The sequence below is a fragment of the Cetorhinus maximus genome, chromosome 2 (genome assembly GCF_964194155.1).
Source record: "Cetorhinus maximus chromosome 2, sCetMax3.hap1.1, whole genome shotgun sequence".
Taxonomy (NCBI): domain Eukaryota; kingdom Metazoa; phylum Chordata; class Chondrichthyes; order Lamniformes; family Cetorhinidae; genus Cetorhinus; species Cetorhinus maximus.
In genome coordinates this window covers 72733176-72749389 of record NC_135880.1, presented here as the reverse complement: position 1 = coordinate 72749389, position 16214 = coordinate 72733176, and the positions used below count along the sequence as shown (strand labels likewise).

The 16214-nt window shown below is 43.6% G+C and overlaps 1 protein-coding gene across 2 annotated transcripts in view; it reads left to right on the top strand.

Annotated features, from left to right (window-relative positions):
- Positions 1-16214, top strand: part of LOC144695080 (ephrin-A5-like) — a 208746-nt gene that overhangs the window by 119051 nt on the left and 73481 nt on the right. The gene's annotated exons all lie outside the window — the stretch shown is intronic.

Below are 16214 nucleotides of genomic sequence, written 5' to 3'. Positions count from 1 at the left end.
CAAAATTTATGCTTTTTTGTGTGTCTATTAGCAGCGAACTCAAAAAGATAAGCACTTTTCAATACGAGAAATAAGCAGATGTTTTTGATTTACTGAATTCTCAACGACAACTCTTTCAATGTTGGTACGTAGCTGTAAGCAATCTATGGGTACCATTGTGACAGTCATTGATGCCACTCACATGGCAGAGATCAGTGTTTCCTCTACTAAAGATGTATCACAATATTAACAATATGCAGTTTGTTGAAGAAACATACATATATATATTATGTGTTTCTGAGAAGAGCACCAATAATTCAACAGCACATTGACATGCTTTGACAGAAGAAACAATTGTGAGCTTATACATTGGTGATAGCTGTCAAAATGTCTGCGTGGGGCCCATTTTTACAGTTAAGTTATGTTAGTAGAGACTTTCATTTTTTTTGACAGGGTTCTCGATCATAGCTACAAAGTTTTTAACCAGTCTATTTACCACTTCTTATCTAAGCATCTTATATTGAAGGGCACCAAAAAGGTTGAAGAGTTGGAAAAGAAAGGTAGCGAATTATTTGGAGAATTGAAGTCCACACATGGACAGTCTTGGGGGGGGTGGTGGGGGGAATAAAAATAATTTTGACAACAACCAAGTGGTGGATACTATGGAGATACCAAGCTCCCATTTTACTTTGCCCTCATTAGTTTTGTAGCACGAAATGAATTCGAATGGTCTCACTTCCACGTTCTTTAATCCAGTAGTTCAGCCCCCACCATGCACCTTATTTTTCACCATCCACTGTTAAACAGGCAAAACAAAGAGATGTTCCAAGCGGAACAAAGAGATGTTCCAAGCACTTGTCCCTCAATACCTTTGCTGATCAGCATAGAAAATGCTACATCAACATGTAACATCATGCTTCAAATGGCTGTAGTGAAGCTAAAGGCTTCAGATGTGAAGGTGCTTTTTCTCTGGTGTGTAAGGAGGGTCTTTACATAATGAGGGGGGGAACTATATAACAATGAGACTCTGCCATCTTGCTGTACAGTGAGAAAACACTAGTGAATTTTGAAACACAAAAAATATTGGCAATGTCATACAGTTGCCAAGTGATGCCAAACAAGATAGCTTCACTGAACTGATCTAATGATCCAACAACCTAACTAAACAGCTGCTAAACAACTTTATCAAACTTTTGATTCAAATTTCAGACAATTATAACTATAGAAATGGGCAAATGCACACTTGGTTAATAGCAAGTGTGCAGCAGCTGCTATTACTTTTCCAGACTGAGCTCTGGGCATGCCTCTCTCTGACTCAGCTTCCAGCTCCAACTTTGACTAGCCACTTCCTACTTACTGTCATGGCCTTGGACCCAAGTGCCTTGCTTTTTGCCTGTGTGCTCTCAAAGTTGATTAACATTAAATCTACAATGCTGAAGGCTGGAGTTGGAAACTGGGCCAGGTTAAAAAGCTGAGGCTGAAAGCCAGGAGGTGTGTCTAAGGTGCTGAAACTAGCTGAGTCTCAGGCTCAGCATTGAGGCCTAGAAGCTGGGATCTCAGTGAATGGAATAAGGAAACAGAAGAGAATAAAGAGATAAAATAAAAAGACAATTAAATTCCAATGGGTCCTTTATACATCACTGTTAAACTGCTGCCATATATAATAGTGTGTACTAGAATCATAGTGCAAATATGCTGCATTTTGCACAGGATTGATGCAACCAGTCTCTTTGGCTCCATCAAAGCCTTACTCCCACCTCTACTGCACATTTCAACCACAGGATATTTTCACTTCTGGTCTACAGTGGAAACTTGGGCAGATGTCGACCATTTGTCCTCAACTCCATAAAGGCCCCATTTCACTAGGTTCAGTCTTTGCTGGTCCCAATTGCCACGTGAGGAAACTTTCATCCTACCCTGCACTTCTGCTCCTTCATGCTGTGCTCAGGTCCCTGCCTGACTCTCTGTTCTTCAATCATGGCCTCCATTTCCCAACCCTAAGACTGCTGTGTTGTGCTGCATATGATCAGTTCTCTACATAACCCCCTCCACTCCCTGACCCATTCTCCAAACAACCTATAAACAATAGCATGGAAGATCTACCAATAGCAAATTGATATTTTAATCATTTTGTGGTGCCATCAATGAAACAACAAAACCTCTGGAAGAAATTAATTGTTATGACATTTGGCTTCGAATCAGTGTATGATTAATTTGGGTGTTTATTCAGAAACAGTGAAAATTTAACAAGACTGTTTTAAGTCCACATTAACTGACATATTACGAGATCATTAGCTTAGCACCACGCAGGGCTCTCATATTAACTGGCTTTACTCCAGTTTATTGTATGCCTGGCTAATTTGATTGTTTATCAAAGGAAAATGAAGCTAAGTTAGTAAGTGTAATGGCAAAAGAGAGTGTTCCTCACAGAACACAACACAAACTTTCTTCTAAATTATTCTTTGGTCTCCTTCCTTAAGAAAGGATATGCTTCAGAGGAGTTGCAGTAAAGTTCACTCAATTGATTCCTGAGTTGAGAGGGTTGCCCTATGATGAGAGAATGAGTAGACTGGACTCATAATCTCTGGAATTTAGAAGAAAGAGAGATGATCCAATTTAAATGCAAAAAATCATCGAGGGCTTGGCACAGTAGGTCATGAATGGTTGTTTCCCCTGGCTGGAGTGCCTACAAATAGGGATCATAGTCTCAGCTCAAGGGGTTGGCAATTTGGGGCTCAGATGAGGGGAAATATCTTCAGTCAGAGGGATGTGAATCTGTGGAATTCAATCCAGAGATCTGTAAATGGTATTGGTTATATTCAAGGCCGAGATAAATTAGATTTTCAGACGTTAATGGAATCGAGGGATATAGGAATCAGTTGGGAAAGTGGAGTTGATGTAGAAGATCAGCAATAAACTTATTGAATTGGTGGCACAGGCCCAAGTGGGCATATGGCCTCTCTTTCTATTTCTTAAGCACTAGATTCTCGGTTCCCATTTTAACCTGCACAAGATAGAGAGAATACTGAATTTCTAGGAATAATTGCAAACTAACAGAAAGGGTAATTAATATCCAATATTGCAAGAGCAGCACTTGAGTTACTTATTGTTGTTATCTAAACCTCCAATGTAAGATTGTAGCTCTGTAATTACTCTAAAGAAGCTCTATTTTGTAAACTTTTAAAAGCCTACAGCTGGGTTTAGCTTCCATGGATACCATGTGCCTATGCTACTTGGCCTGAGTGATTGCTCTTCACATGTGAGTCTTGAGATTGAGCATCTCACCCAACCTGAACCCTTCCTCATCTTGCACTCACCTATGTGTGAGAAACGCTGACAGCATACATGCACGTATACACCATGTACACTCACACACAGAATACAGGCACCAGCAGGCGCTAATACTTAACAAACATTTCCTCAGTGCTAAGGAGGTTAGTTGTAGCACAACTGACATAATCCTTAAATCAGCAAAGATTGAAGATAGAATCTTGAACCTCCGTTTGCTGGGCGGCCTTTTGAGGGCCCGGGAGAGTCGCGCAGTCCCATTTAATCCCCAAGCCACCACTAAATTGCGATTGGGTGTCAGTTACCTCATTAATGAATCTAACTGACATCCTGCCAGCAGTGGCCAGGAGTTCCACATCAGCCCCTTCTGCCCTTTCACTTAGTCACAGGAGGTTTGTCATGGGAGGTTTGTCACGGGAGGGATCTCCCTTGATTAAGTGGGCCCGGGTACCATGTTAGCTGCATTAAATCCAGCCCCAAATGTCAGGAGGATGATTCAAGTCCTTGATGGATAGTGAATTAAGACTACTAGAGAATTAAGGCTTGCGACATTAACACTGCAGCTTTATTTGAGCGGTAATGTAATCGATGATTGGCAGATTCTGTGCCTCGTTTATCTTGTATTACTGTTTGGTCCAGCTCAATTTCTACAATTCGCAACCTTTATCCTGTTCCTGATGAGATTCTGATTTCCAAGTACTATAAATTAATGAAATTCCTGAACAATGTTTGCAAAATCTAGTGTTTTTACTTTAGCTTCCTCCTCTAGATCCCTTTCCCATTTTCATTTTTCCTGTAAATGTGTAGTAATGTAAGGGCATGCTCCTGTGGGTGGAAGTATGCCTTTGGTGACTTGTTTAACCAGGTAGGAAGCATCAACGAGTATTCCCAGGTAACTCTGCCCTAATCCTAGCTACTTCCTATTTCAACTGTGCATTACCAAAGACAGCTATTACATTTCAACTAAGTTGTATTGCAATGATGTGGTTACAGCCTCAGAGCACCCGTACAGTAGAGAAGATGAGAATTTGAATCCCAAGCTTTGCTGATATTTGTATCCAATTCTCTGGAGGCTGGGTTTTCCCAATCTCAGCTCAGTCATCCATCAGACAGAAACTGATCCCAGAGAGGGGGAGAGTGTCTCTAATGCTCAAGTGTGACTCTTGAATATCTCAGAAATGTCTTTGGAGATTTTTGAATATTTGAAGGCTGCTATTTCTTGTCCCCCTGACTCAGGAAAATGCCAAATATATGTAGGGTGTGGGCGGAAAAGAAGAGTAATTAGTGGGAGTAGGAGGCACCATGAAATTGAAATGAGACTGATGTAATACATAAGGGCATAGCTTTTTCGCTTCAATGGACAAACATATGAACACATGAACATAGGAAGTAGAAGCAGAAATAGGCCATTTGGCTCCTCAAGCCTACTCTGCCATTCAATAAGATCATGGCTGATTTGCTTGTGTTTTGAATTCCACATTCCCATCTCCCCCCGATAACCTTTGATTCCCTTCCCTAACAAAAATCTAACTACCTCTGCCTTAAAAATAGTCTGTGACCCCCGTCTCCACCACCACCTGAGGCAGAGTTCCGAAGTCACACAACCCTCAGAGAAAAAATTTCTCCTCGTGTGGGACACTTGCCTTTATCAATCGAGGCATAGATTATTAAAGTAGGGAGGTCATGTTGGAGTTGTATAGAACCTTGGTGAGGCCACAGCTGGAGTATTGTGTGCAGTTCTGGTCGCCACAGTATAGGAAGGATGTGATTGCACTGGAGGGGGTGCAGAGGAGATTCATCAGGATGTTGCCTGGGATGAAACATTTAAGTTATGAAAAGAGGTTGGATAGACTTGGATAAAAACAACAAACTACTGTGGATGCTGGAAATCCAAAACAAAAACAGAATTACCTGGAAAAACTCAGGAGGTCTGGCAGCATCGGCGGAGAAGAAAAGAGTTGACGTTTCGAGTCCTCATGACCCTTCAGTTGTTTTCGTTGGAGCAGAGAAGCCTGAGGGGCGACCTGATCGAGGTGTAAAAGATTATGAGGGGCATGGACAGGGTGGACGGGGAGCAGCTGTTCCCCTTAGTTGAAGGGTCAGTCACAAGGGGGCATAAATTCAAGGTGAGGGGCAGGAGGTTTAGGGGGGATGTGAGAAAAAACATTTTTACCCAGAGGGTGATGACGGTCTGGAATGCGCACTGCCTGGGAGGGTGGTGGAGGCAGGTTGTCTCACATCCTTTAAAAAGTACCTGGATGAGCACTTGGCATCTCATAACATTCAAGGATATGGGCCAAGTTCTGGTAAATGGGATGAGGTAGGTAGGTCAGGTGTTTCTCGTGTTGGTGCAGACTCGATGGGCTGAAGGGCCTCTTCTGCTCTGTGATTCTGTGATCTCTGTCCTAAAAGGGTGACCCCTAATTTTAAAACAGTGCTACCTAGTTCTGGGACTCACCCACAAGAGGAAACATCCTTTCAATGTCCACCTTGTCAAGACCATTCAGGATCTTTTTATACTTCAATCAAGTCACCCCCTCACTCTTCTAAACTCCAGAAATAAGCCTAGCCTGCCCATCCTATCCTCATAAGACAACCCGCTCATTCCAGGTATCAATCTAGTAAACCTCCTCTGAACTGCCTCCAACGCATTTACATTCTTCCTTAAATAAGGAGACCAAACCTGCACACATTTTTCGAGATACAGCCTCACCAATGCCCTATATAACTGAAGCATTACATCCTTATTTGCTATTACACAGACTTGGTTGAAAGATGGACAGGATTGGCAGATAAACGTTCCAGGATTTAGATATTTCAGGCAGGATAGAGAGCGATGTAGAAGAGGTGGGGGAGTTGCACTGCTGGTTAAGGAGAATATCACAGCTGTACGACAGAAGTACACCTCGGAGGGCTCATGCAGCGAGGCAATATGGGTGGAGCTCCGGAATAGGAAGGGTGCAGTCACAATGTTGGGGGTTTACTATAGGCCTCCCAATTGCCGGCAAGAGATTGAGGAACAGTTATGTAGGCAGATTTTGGAAAGATGTAAAAGCAATAGAGTTGTTGTGGTTGGTGATTTTAACTTTCCCTATATTGACTGGGAATCACTTAGTACTAGGGGTTTGGATGGTGCAGAATTTGTAAGGTGCATCCAGGAGGGCTTCCTGAGACAATATGTAGATAGTCCAACTAGGGAAGGGGAAATACTGGACCTGGTATTAGGGAATGAACCCAGTCAGGTGGTCGAAGTTTCAGTACGGGAGCATTTCAGGAAAAGTGACCATAATTCAGTAAGTTTCAAGGTACTGGTGGATAAGGATAACAGGAGTCCTTGGTTAAGGTGCTTAATTAGGGGAAGGCTAATTATAACAATATTAGGCAGGAACTGAGGAATCTAGACTGGAGGTGAATGTTTGATGGCAAATCAACAACTGACATGGGGGGCTTTCAAACGTCAGTTGATAAGAATTCAGGACCGGCATGTTCCTGCTAGGATGAAGGATAAGTATGGCAAGGTTCAGGAACCTTGGATAATGAAGGATATTGTGAGATTAGTCAAAAAGAAAAGGGAAGCATTCGTAAGGACTAGAAGGCTGGAAACAGATGAAGCCTGTAGAGAATATAAAGAAAGTAGGAAGAAGCTTATGCAAGGAGTCAGGAGGGCTAAAAGGGGTCATGAAAAGTCATTGGCAACCAGGATTAAGGAAAATCCCAAAGCCTTTTATACATATGTAAAAAGCAAGAGGGTAGCCAGCGGAAGGGTAGGCCCACTCAGGGGCATAGGTGGAAATCTGTGTGTGGAGCCAGAAGAAATGGGAGAGATACTAAATGAGTACTTCTCATCAGTATTCACCAAAGAGAAGGACTTAGCGGTCGATTTGTCTAGGGAAGAGATCATGTTGAGATCAAAAAAGAGGAGGTGTTAAGCACCTTGAAGAATATTAAGGTGGATAAGTCCCCAGGGACAGATGGGATCTACCCCAGAGTACTGACGGAGGCAAGGAAGGAGATTGCTGGGGCCTTGACAGAAACCTTTGAATCTTCACTGGCTACAGGTGAGGTCCCAGAGGACTGGAGAATGGCCAATGTTGTTCCATTGTTTAAAAAGGGTAGCAGGGATAATCCATGAAATTACAGGCCGGTGAGCCATATGTCAGTGGTAGGGAAATTATTGGAGAAGATTCTTCGTGACAGGATTTACTACCTTTTGGAAGCAAATGGGCATATTAGTGAGAGGCAGCATGGTTCTGTGAAGGGGAGGTCGTGTCTCACTAACTTGATCGAGTTTTTCGAGGAAGTGACAAAGATGATCAACGATGGAAGGGCAGTGGATGTTATCTACATGGATTTCAGTAAGGCCTTTGACAAGGTCCCTCATGGCAGACTTGTACAGAAGGTAAAGTCGCATGGGATCAGAGGTGAGCTGGCAAGATGGATACAGAATTGGCTTGGTCATAGAAGACAGAGGGTAGCAGTGGAAGGGTGCTTTTCTGAATGGAGAGCTGTGACTAGTGATGTTCCGCAGGGATCAGTGCTGGGACCTTTGCTGGTTGTAGTATACGTAAATGATTTGGAGGAAAATGTAACTGGGCTAATTAGTAAGTTTGCAGACGACACTAAGGTTAGAGGAGTTGCAGATAGTGAAGAGGATTGTCAAAGGATACAACGGGATATAGATCGGTTGGAGACTTGGGCGGAGAAATGGCAGATGGAGTTTAATCCGGACAAATGTGAGGTAATGTATTTTTGAAGGTCTAATACAGGTAGGAATTATACAGTAACTGGCAGAACCCTTAAGTGTATTGACGGGCAGAGGGATCTGTGTGTACAGGTCCACAGGTCACTGAAAGTGGCAATGCAGGTGGATAAGGTGGTCAGGAAGGCATATGGCATGCTTGCCTTCATCGGCAGGGGTATTGAGTGTAAAAGCTGGGAAATCATGCTGCAGCTGTATAAAACCTTGGTTAGGCCACACTTGGAATATTGTGTGCAATTCTGGTCGCCACATTACCAGCAGGATATGGAGGCGTTGGAGAGGGTGCAGAGGAGGTTTACCAGGATGCTGCCTGGTCTGGAGGTTTTTAGCTATGAGGAGGGGTTGGAGAAACTCGGATTGTTCTCACTAGAGCGACGGAGATTGAGGGGCAACTTGATAGAAGTTTACAAAATTATGAGTAGCATGGACAGAGTAGATAGTCAGAAGCTTTTTCCCAGGGTGGAAGAGTCAATTACTAGGTGACATAGATTTAAGGTGAGAGGAGAAAACTATAGAGGAGATGTGCGGGGCAAGTTTTTTACGCAGAGGGTAGTGAGTGTCTGGAATTTGCTGCCAGAGGAGGTGGTGGAAGCAGGTACGATAGTGGTGTTTAAGAGGCAGCTTGACAAATACATGAATAGGTTGGGAATAGAGGGGTACGGACCCCGGAAGTGCAAAATGTTTTAGTTTGACAGGCAGGCTTGTGCAGGCTTGGAGGGCCGAAGGGCCTGTTCCTGTGCTGTACTTTTCTTTGTTCTTTTATGTTCGATTCCTCTTCTAATAAAGGATAGCATTCCGTTAGTCGCCTTGGTTACATGCTGTACCTGCATAACTAACTTGCACCAGAACACCTAGATCCCTCTGCACCTCAGAATTCTGCAGCTGCTCTCTGTGTAAGTAATACTCTGCTCTTTTTATTCTTCCTGCACACGTGGAATTTTTTAAACCAGCTAATGACTGAGATTTAACAGCCACATCACTTTGACTGCTGCAGCAAGTCTGCATGATGGTTCTGTATTTGTTGCAGTTCTTTTTCAGTGCAGTTTTAGCAATTTCCACCAGTTTTTAACATTAAAGTATTAGTGCTTTGCATATTGACAGGTAGGAAATTCTCAGTTTCATTTGAAATATAGAGGGGAAAAAAATCTGCAGCAAATGGTGTTTCTCTGATTTGTTAATAGAATGAGTATAAGATAGTAGTGGGAACATCTGCCTAAATACTGTGACATGTGGGTTAGGATGTGTGTTGGGCTTAAAAAAAAATAGATTCTGCAGTGAATAGCTGTCCAGCGACAGCTGCATTGAATTGCTATTGATTGGGATCATTTACCAGACACAGTTGGCTGAAATAAAATTGCCAAAGTATATGTAAGAACTGGCAAACTGATCAGAGTTTAGCAAGAGCTTAACAGCCTGTCTTGACAATAAAAATTGACCAACAAAAAGGTTACTCATGAACTATGTACCCAAATGTCCTTTTCCCTTTGCAACCATGAACAAGCCTACCACCTATTGTGAACTACAACCTCCAGGCCCCGTTCAGCAGCCTTGAGCCTGCAAGCTTGAATGACGTAAACATGTCTGAAATTACTCCAACCCAAAAGCGTCTAGTTGCTGTGTCTACATTGAAAAAGGTCTGCTATGTTTCCCCAGTGTGTCCACACCATTTGCAGACTAATTTATTTGCACTCAGATTTGGGTGATGCCATAGTTATTGACTATCCCTAGTTGCTCCAAGAAGGTGGTGGACCTTCTCCTCAAAATGCAGCAGTCCTTGTGGTGATGGTGTTTCTGCAATGGTGCCAGCTAAGAAATCCCAGAGTTGTGAACTAGTGATGATGAAAGAACATCAGTATATGTCTAAGTCAGGACACTGTGTTATCTGAAGGAAAATTGGAGGTTCAGATGTTCCCACAACATTTCACTCTTGTTTGATTGGGATTGCCAGGGTGGGAGGTGCTGTTGAGTAACCTTAGTGAGTTGCTGCAATTCATACTGCAGCCACAGTGTCCTGTTGGCGAAGGGGAGGAATACCAAATTCAATAGCAGGCAATGATCAATTGAACTGAATGGCTCTGTCCTATATGGTGTTGAGCTTCTTTAGTGTTGTTGCGGCTGCACGCATTCATGCCTGTGTAAAATGTTCCATCATATTTCTGACTTGAGCCATATAGATAGTGGATAGGCTTTAAGGGGCCATGGGGTGAGTCATTTGTCAGAGTACAAAGTACACAGTCTCTGTCATGTTTGTTGCCGCCATGTTGATGAGGCTGGCCCAGTACAATTTCTGGTAACAGTGATCCCCAGGATACTGATGTTGCTGGTAAGGATGAAAGAGAGATGGCTAGGCTTTTCCTTGTTTGAGGAGACCAGTACCAAGCATTTACATGATTGAATGCCACTTGCCAGCCCAAGCCTTTACATCCACAACATTCCTCATTGACTTCAATCCTTCTAGAGTTCCTTGGTGCTTTACGAGTCGAATGCTGCCCTGATGTTGAGGTTAACTACTCTCACCTTTCCTGTATCATTCAGCACATCACCCATGTTGGGATCAGGGTAGTAATGAGATCTGGAGCTGAATGATTCTCGTGAAATCCGATCAACGCATCAGAGAAGTTGAGATAAATTTCTTGATAACGTATTTATGGCTACTTCCATCGTGGGAGGCGGTGACGTAGTGCTAATGTCACTCGATTAGTAATCCAGAGGCCCAGGCTAATGCCCTGGGGACACGGGTTCCAATTCCAGCACATCAGCTGGTGGAATTTAAATTCAATTAATAAATCTGGAATTAAAAGTTAGTTCCAGTAATGATTACCCATCTGGTTCACAAATGCCCTTTAGGGAAAGAAATCTGCCATCCTTACCTGGTCTGGCCTATATGTGACTCCAGACGTGTGAACACGCATGGGAATTAGAGCAGGAGTAGGCCATTTGCTCTGCCATTCAATAAGATCATGGCTGATCTGAATATAACCTCAACCCCACATTCTTGCCTAAACCCGATAACCTTTCACCCCCGAGGGAATCAAGAATCTATCTAGCTCTGCCTTAAAAATATTCAAGAACACTCTTCCTCAAATGGTGGTGGAAGCAGAGTTCCAATGGCCTTCTGTGAGAAAGATTTCACCTCATCTGTGTCTTAAATGGGCAGTCCATAATTTTTAAACAGTGACCACTAGTTCTAGATTCTTCCATAAGAGGAAACATTCTCTCTACATCCACCCTGTCAAGACCCTGCAGGATCTTAAAGGTTTCAGTCAAGTCACCTCTTACTCTTCTAAACTCCAGTGGATACAAGCCTAACCTGGCCAACCTTTCCTCCTAAGACAAATCCCCCATTCCTAGTAATAGCCTAGCAAACCTTCTGTGAACTGCTAATGCATTTATATCTTTCCTTAAGGAGACCAGTACTGTACACAATACTCCAGATGGGGTCTCACCAGTGCCCTGTACAACTGAAACGTAACCTTCCTGCTTTTGTCATCAATTCCCCTCACAATAAACAATAACATTCTATTAGCTTTCCTAATTACTTGTACCTGCATACTAGCCTTTTGTGATTCTTGTGCTAGGACACCCGATCCCTCTGAATCTCAGAGCTCTGCAATCTCTCACCATTTAGATAATCTTTTTTATTCTTCCTGCCAAAATGCATAATTTCACATTTGCCCATATTATACTGTATTTGTCAGATCTTTGCCTGCTCACTTAACCTATCGATGTCCATTTGTAGCCTCCTTATGTCCTCTTCGCAATTTACTTTCCGAACTAACTATCAGACCCGCAGCAATGTGGTTGACTCTTAAATGACCTCTGAAATGGCTAGCGAGCCACTCAATTGTGTCAAACTGCTAGCAAGTCTAAAAGGAATGAAACCGGACAGACCACCGGGCATCGACTAGGCACCAGAAACGACAGCGCACCCAGCCTGTTGACCCTGCAAAGTCTTTCTTACTAACACCTGGGGGATTGTGCCACAATTGGGAGAGCTGTCTCACAGACTAATCAAGCAACAGCCATAGTCTTGCTCACCAAATCATACCTTACAGACAATGTCCCAGACACCACGATCACCATTCCTTGGTATGTCCTGTCCCACTGGCAAGACAGACTCACCAGTGGTATACAGTTGGGAGGGAAGTGTCCTGGGGCACCTCAATATTGACTCCAGACCCCATAAAGTCTCATGGCATCAAGTCAAACATGGCCAAGGAAACCTTCTACTGGTTACAAACTATCACCACCCCATTCCCCCACCCTCAGCTGATGAATCAGTTTTCCTCCATGTTGAATATCACTTGGAGGAAGCACTGAGGGTGGCAAGGGCACAGAATGTACTCTGGGTGGCGGTCTTCAATGTCCACCCCCAAGAGTGGCTCAGTGGCACCACTACTGACCAAGTCCTAAAGAACATAGGTGCTAAACTGGGTCTTCAGGTGGTAAGGGAACCAACAAGAGGGAAACACCGACTTGAGCTTATCCTCATCAATCTGCCTGCCGCAGGTGCATCTGTCCATGACTGTACTAGTAGGAGTGACCACTGCACAGTCCTGTGGAGACAAAGTCCTGTCTTTACATTGAGGATATCCTCCATAGTGTTGTGTGGCACTACCATCTTGCTAAATGGGATAGATTATGAACAGACATAGCAACTCAAAACTGGTTGTCCAGGAGGTGCTGTGGGCCATCAGCACCAACAGAAATGTATTCGACCACGATCTGTAACCTCAAGGTCCGGCATATCCCCCACTCTACCATTACCATCAAACCAGGGGATCAACTCTGGGTTAATGAAGAGTGCAGGAGGGCATTGCCAGGAGCAGCACCTAAAAATGCCTATATACCTGAAAATGAGATGTCAACCTTGTGAAGGTACAACACAGGAATACTTGCATGGCAAATAGTAGAAGCAGCATGCGATAGGCAGAGCTAAGTGACTCCACAACCAAGGGATCAGATCTAAGCTCTGCAGTCCCACATCCAGTAGTGAATGGTGGTGGACAATTAAACAACTAACTGGAGGAGATGGCTCCACAAATACCCCCATCCTCAGTGACGGAGGAACCCAGCATGTCAGTGCAAAAGGTAAGGCTGAAGCATTTGCTACAATCTTCAGCCAGAAGTGCTGAGTGGATGATCCATCTTGGCCTCCTTCTGAGGTCTCCAGCATCACAGATGCCAGCCTTCAGCCAATTTGATTCACTCCATATGATATCAAGAAAAGACTGAAGGCACTGCACACTGCAAAGGCTATGGGCCCTGATGATATTCTGGCAATAGTCCTGCAGACTTATGCTCCAGAACTAGCTGCACCCTTAGCCAAGCTGTTCCAGTACAGGTGCAACACTGGCATCTAATGTGGAATACTACCCAGGTACGTCCTGTGTACACAAAGCAAGACAAAACGCCCCTGCCCAATTACCGCCCCATCAGTCTACTCTTGATCATCAGCAAAGTGATGTAAGGTGTTGCTGACAATTCTATCAAATGGCACTTAGTAGATAATAACTTGTTCACTGACGCTCTGTTTGGGTTATGCCAGGGCCACTCGGCTCCTGACCTCACTACAACCTTAGTCCAAACAGGGGCAAAAGAGCTGAACTCAAAAGAGATGAGGTGAAAGTGACTACCCTTGAAATCAAGGCAGCATTTGACCGAGTGTGGCACCAAGGAGCCCTGGCAAAACTGGAATCAAAGCGAATCGGAGGAAATCTCTATGCTGGTTGGAGTCATACCTAGCACAAAGGAAGATGGTTATTATTGTTGGAGGTCAACATCTCAGTCCCAGGGCATCGCTGCAGGAGTTCTTCAGGGTAGTTAGTGTGCTGACACAACTATTTTCAGCTACTTCAACAATGACCTTCCCTCCATTATAAGGTCAGAATGGGGATGTTCGCTGGTGATTGCACAGTGTTCATCACCATTCATGACTCCTCAGATACTGAAGCAGTCTGTGCCCATATGCAGCAAGAGCTGGACAACAATCAGGTTTGAGCTGATAAGTGGCATACATTTGCACCACACAAATGCCAGGCAATGATCACCTCCAGCAAGAGAGAACCTTGTCATCTCCCCTTGACATTCAGTGGCATTACCATCACCGAATCCCCCACTATCAACATCCTGGGGGTTACCATTGACCAGAAACTGAACTGGACCAGCCACGTAAGTACTGTGGCTGCAAGAGAGGTCAGAGGCTGGAAGTTCTGCAGAGAGTAACTCACCACCTGACTCCCCAAAGCCTGCCCATCATCTACAAGGCAAAAGTTGGGAATATGATGGAATACTCTCCACTTGCCTGGATGAGTGCAGCTCAAACAGCCCTCAAGAAGCTCGGCACCATCCAGGACACAGCAGCCTGCTTGATTGGCACCCCATCCACCACCTTAAACATTCACTCCCTCCACCACCAACGCACAGTGGCAGCAGTGTGTATCACCTACAAGATGCACTGCAGCAACTCCCCAAGGCTCCTTTGACAGCACCTCCCAAACCCGTGACCTCTACCACCTAGAAGGACAATGGCAGCAGATACCTGGGAACACCATCACCTGCAAGTTCCCCTCCAAACCACACATCCTGACTTGGAAATATATCGCCGTTCCTTCACTGCCGCTGGGTCAAAATCCTGGAACTCCCTTCCTAACAGCACCGTAGGTGTACCTACAGCACATAATTGCAGCAGTTCAAGAAGGCAGCCCGCCCCACCTTCTCGAGGGCAATTAGAGATGGGCAATAAATGTTGGCCTAGCCAGCGACACCAACATCCCATGAAAGAGAAAAAACTACTGATGATCGGGGAGAGACTGTTGGAGCGGTAAATAACCGTGTTGCATTTGTTCTATTTCGATGGATGGGAAATAACTTTACAATCGTCCACATTGTCAGGAAATAACTTGGTTGGAGAAGTGGCTGTCCATAGCCATTTCTGTGATTATCTTGTCAAAGGTCATACCTTCCACACACAGTTTCATGACATTGGCAAACTGTGGACTGCTCCCTTGATGCCTTAATTTAGATCATTAATAAGGATGATGAAAGACAATGGAGTTACCACACATTCATGCGAGACTCCACTGGTGGCAAGCCTGTGGAGTGCTTCTACCATTAAAATACCTTATTTTTATGTAAATACAAACATTTTGCTTTTTAATCGCTTCAAAAATGTAATCAAGTTGGTGAGAGAGGACCTGCTTTTCAAAAGCCATGCTGGGATTCCCCAATAACTGCTGGTCTTTCTGGATAATCTTCCAACACATTTCAAATAATACCTTTTTACAACATATGTATGACTGAATTTGAATTTGAACTCTGGGCTTACTTATTGCCCTTTTCAAATATGGACAACATGACTTCTGCCTTGTCTACGGGAATGATTAAGACCTCAGTGGGTTGTTTGCTATATGAGCCAGTGGCTCACATAATATTCCCATGTCCAGTGTGGTGGCTGCTCTTTGAAAGATGCCCTTAACTGAATCTTGTTCTGATTTCTTTTGGAATAATTTCAATAGTGGCTAAATTGTCAAAATGAAAAATGACATTGGAGTTGTACATTTGTACCATTGCTGCTGCTGTCAGATAGAAGTCAAAGCTGTAGCACCATTTCAGTGAAAAAGGATGGAGTGCATTTTTATCTTAAATGTATTCGCATCAGATATCATGGCAGATGGGTTAAAGGACATAAAAAGCAGTGCTGCAATGATTGTATTTTAATCCATGAAGTTCAGAAATATTTGAGATTTTAAAATGTGTTTTCTTCAGTTGTCTGCCCGTAACTACTGATTTTATGTAAATGTCCGCTCATGTATGAGTCACTAATAAATGAGAAGGCATGTGTACAGGAAGAGCAGAGATGTCAGCCAAACACCAGCTGTTTCGGTGTGACACCAGGTCTTGTGTGCCTGTCTTTTCGTTCATTATAGGCATTAGATTCTACTTGTTTCATCTGAAAATAAGGGTAAAATCTCATGACCAGATCTAAAATTTAAGGTTAGATTCATAAGCTACCTTTTAAGTCTGTTGTGACCAATTATTTATTCCAGACCCTGTCAGAATGTATACATTGAGGTATGTGCAGGACAAAATTAAACAATCTAATTGTGATGATCTGAATGTGTAAACCTGCAATATTGTGATAAGGCACTGACAGCACTGATGTAATCTCACCATGATCTTGTACTGT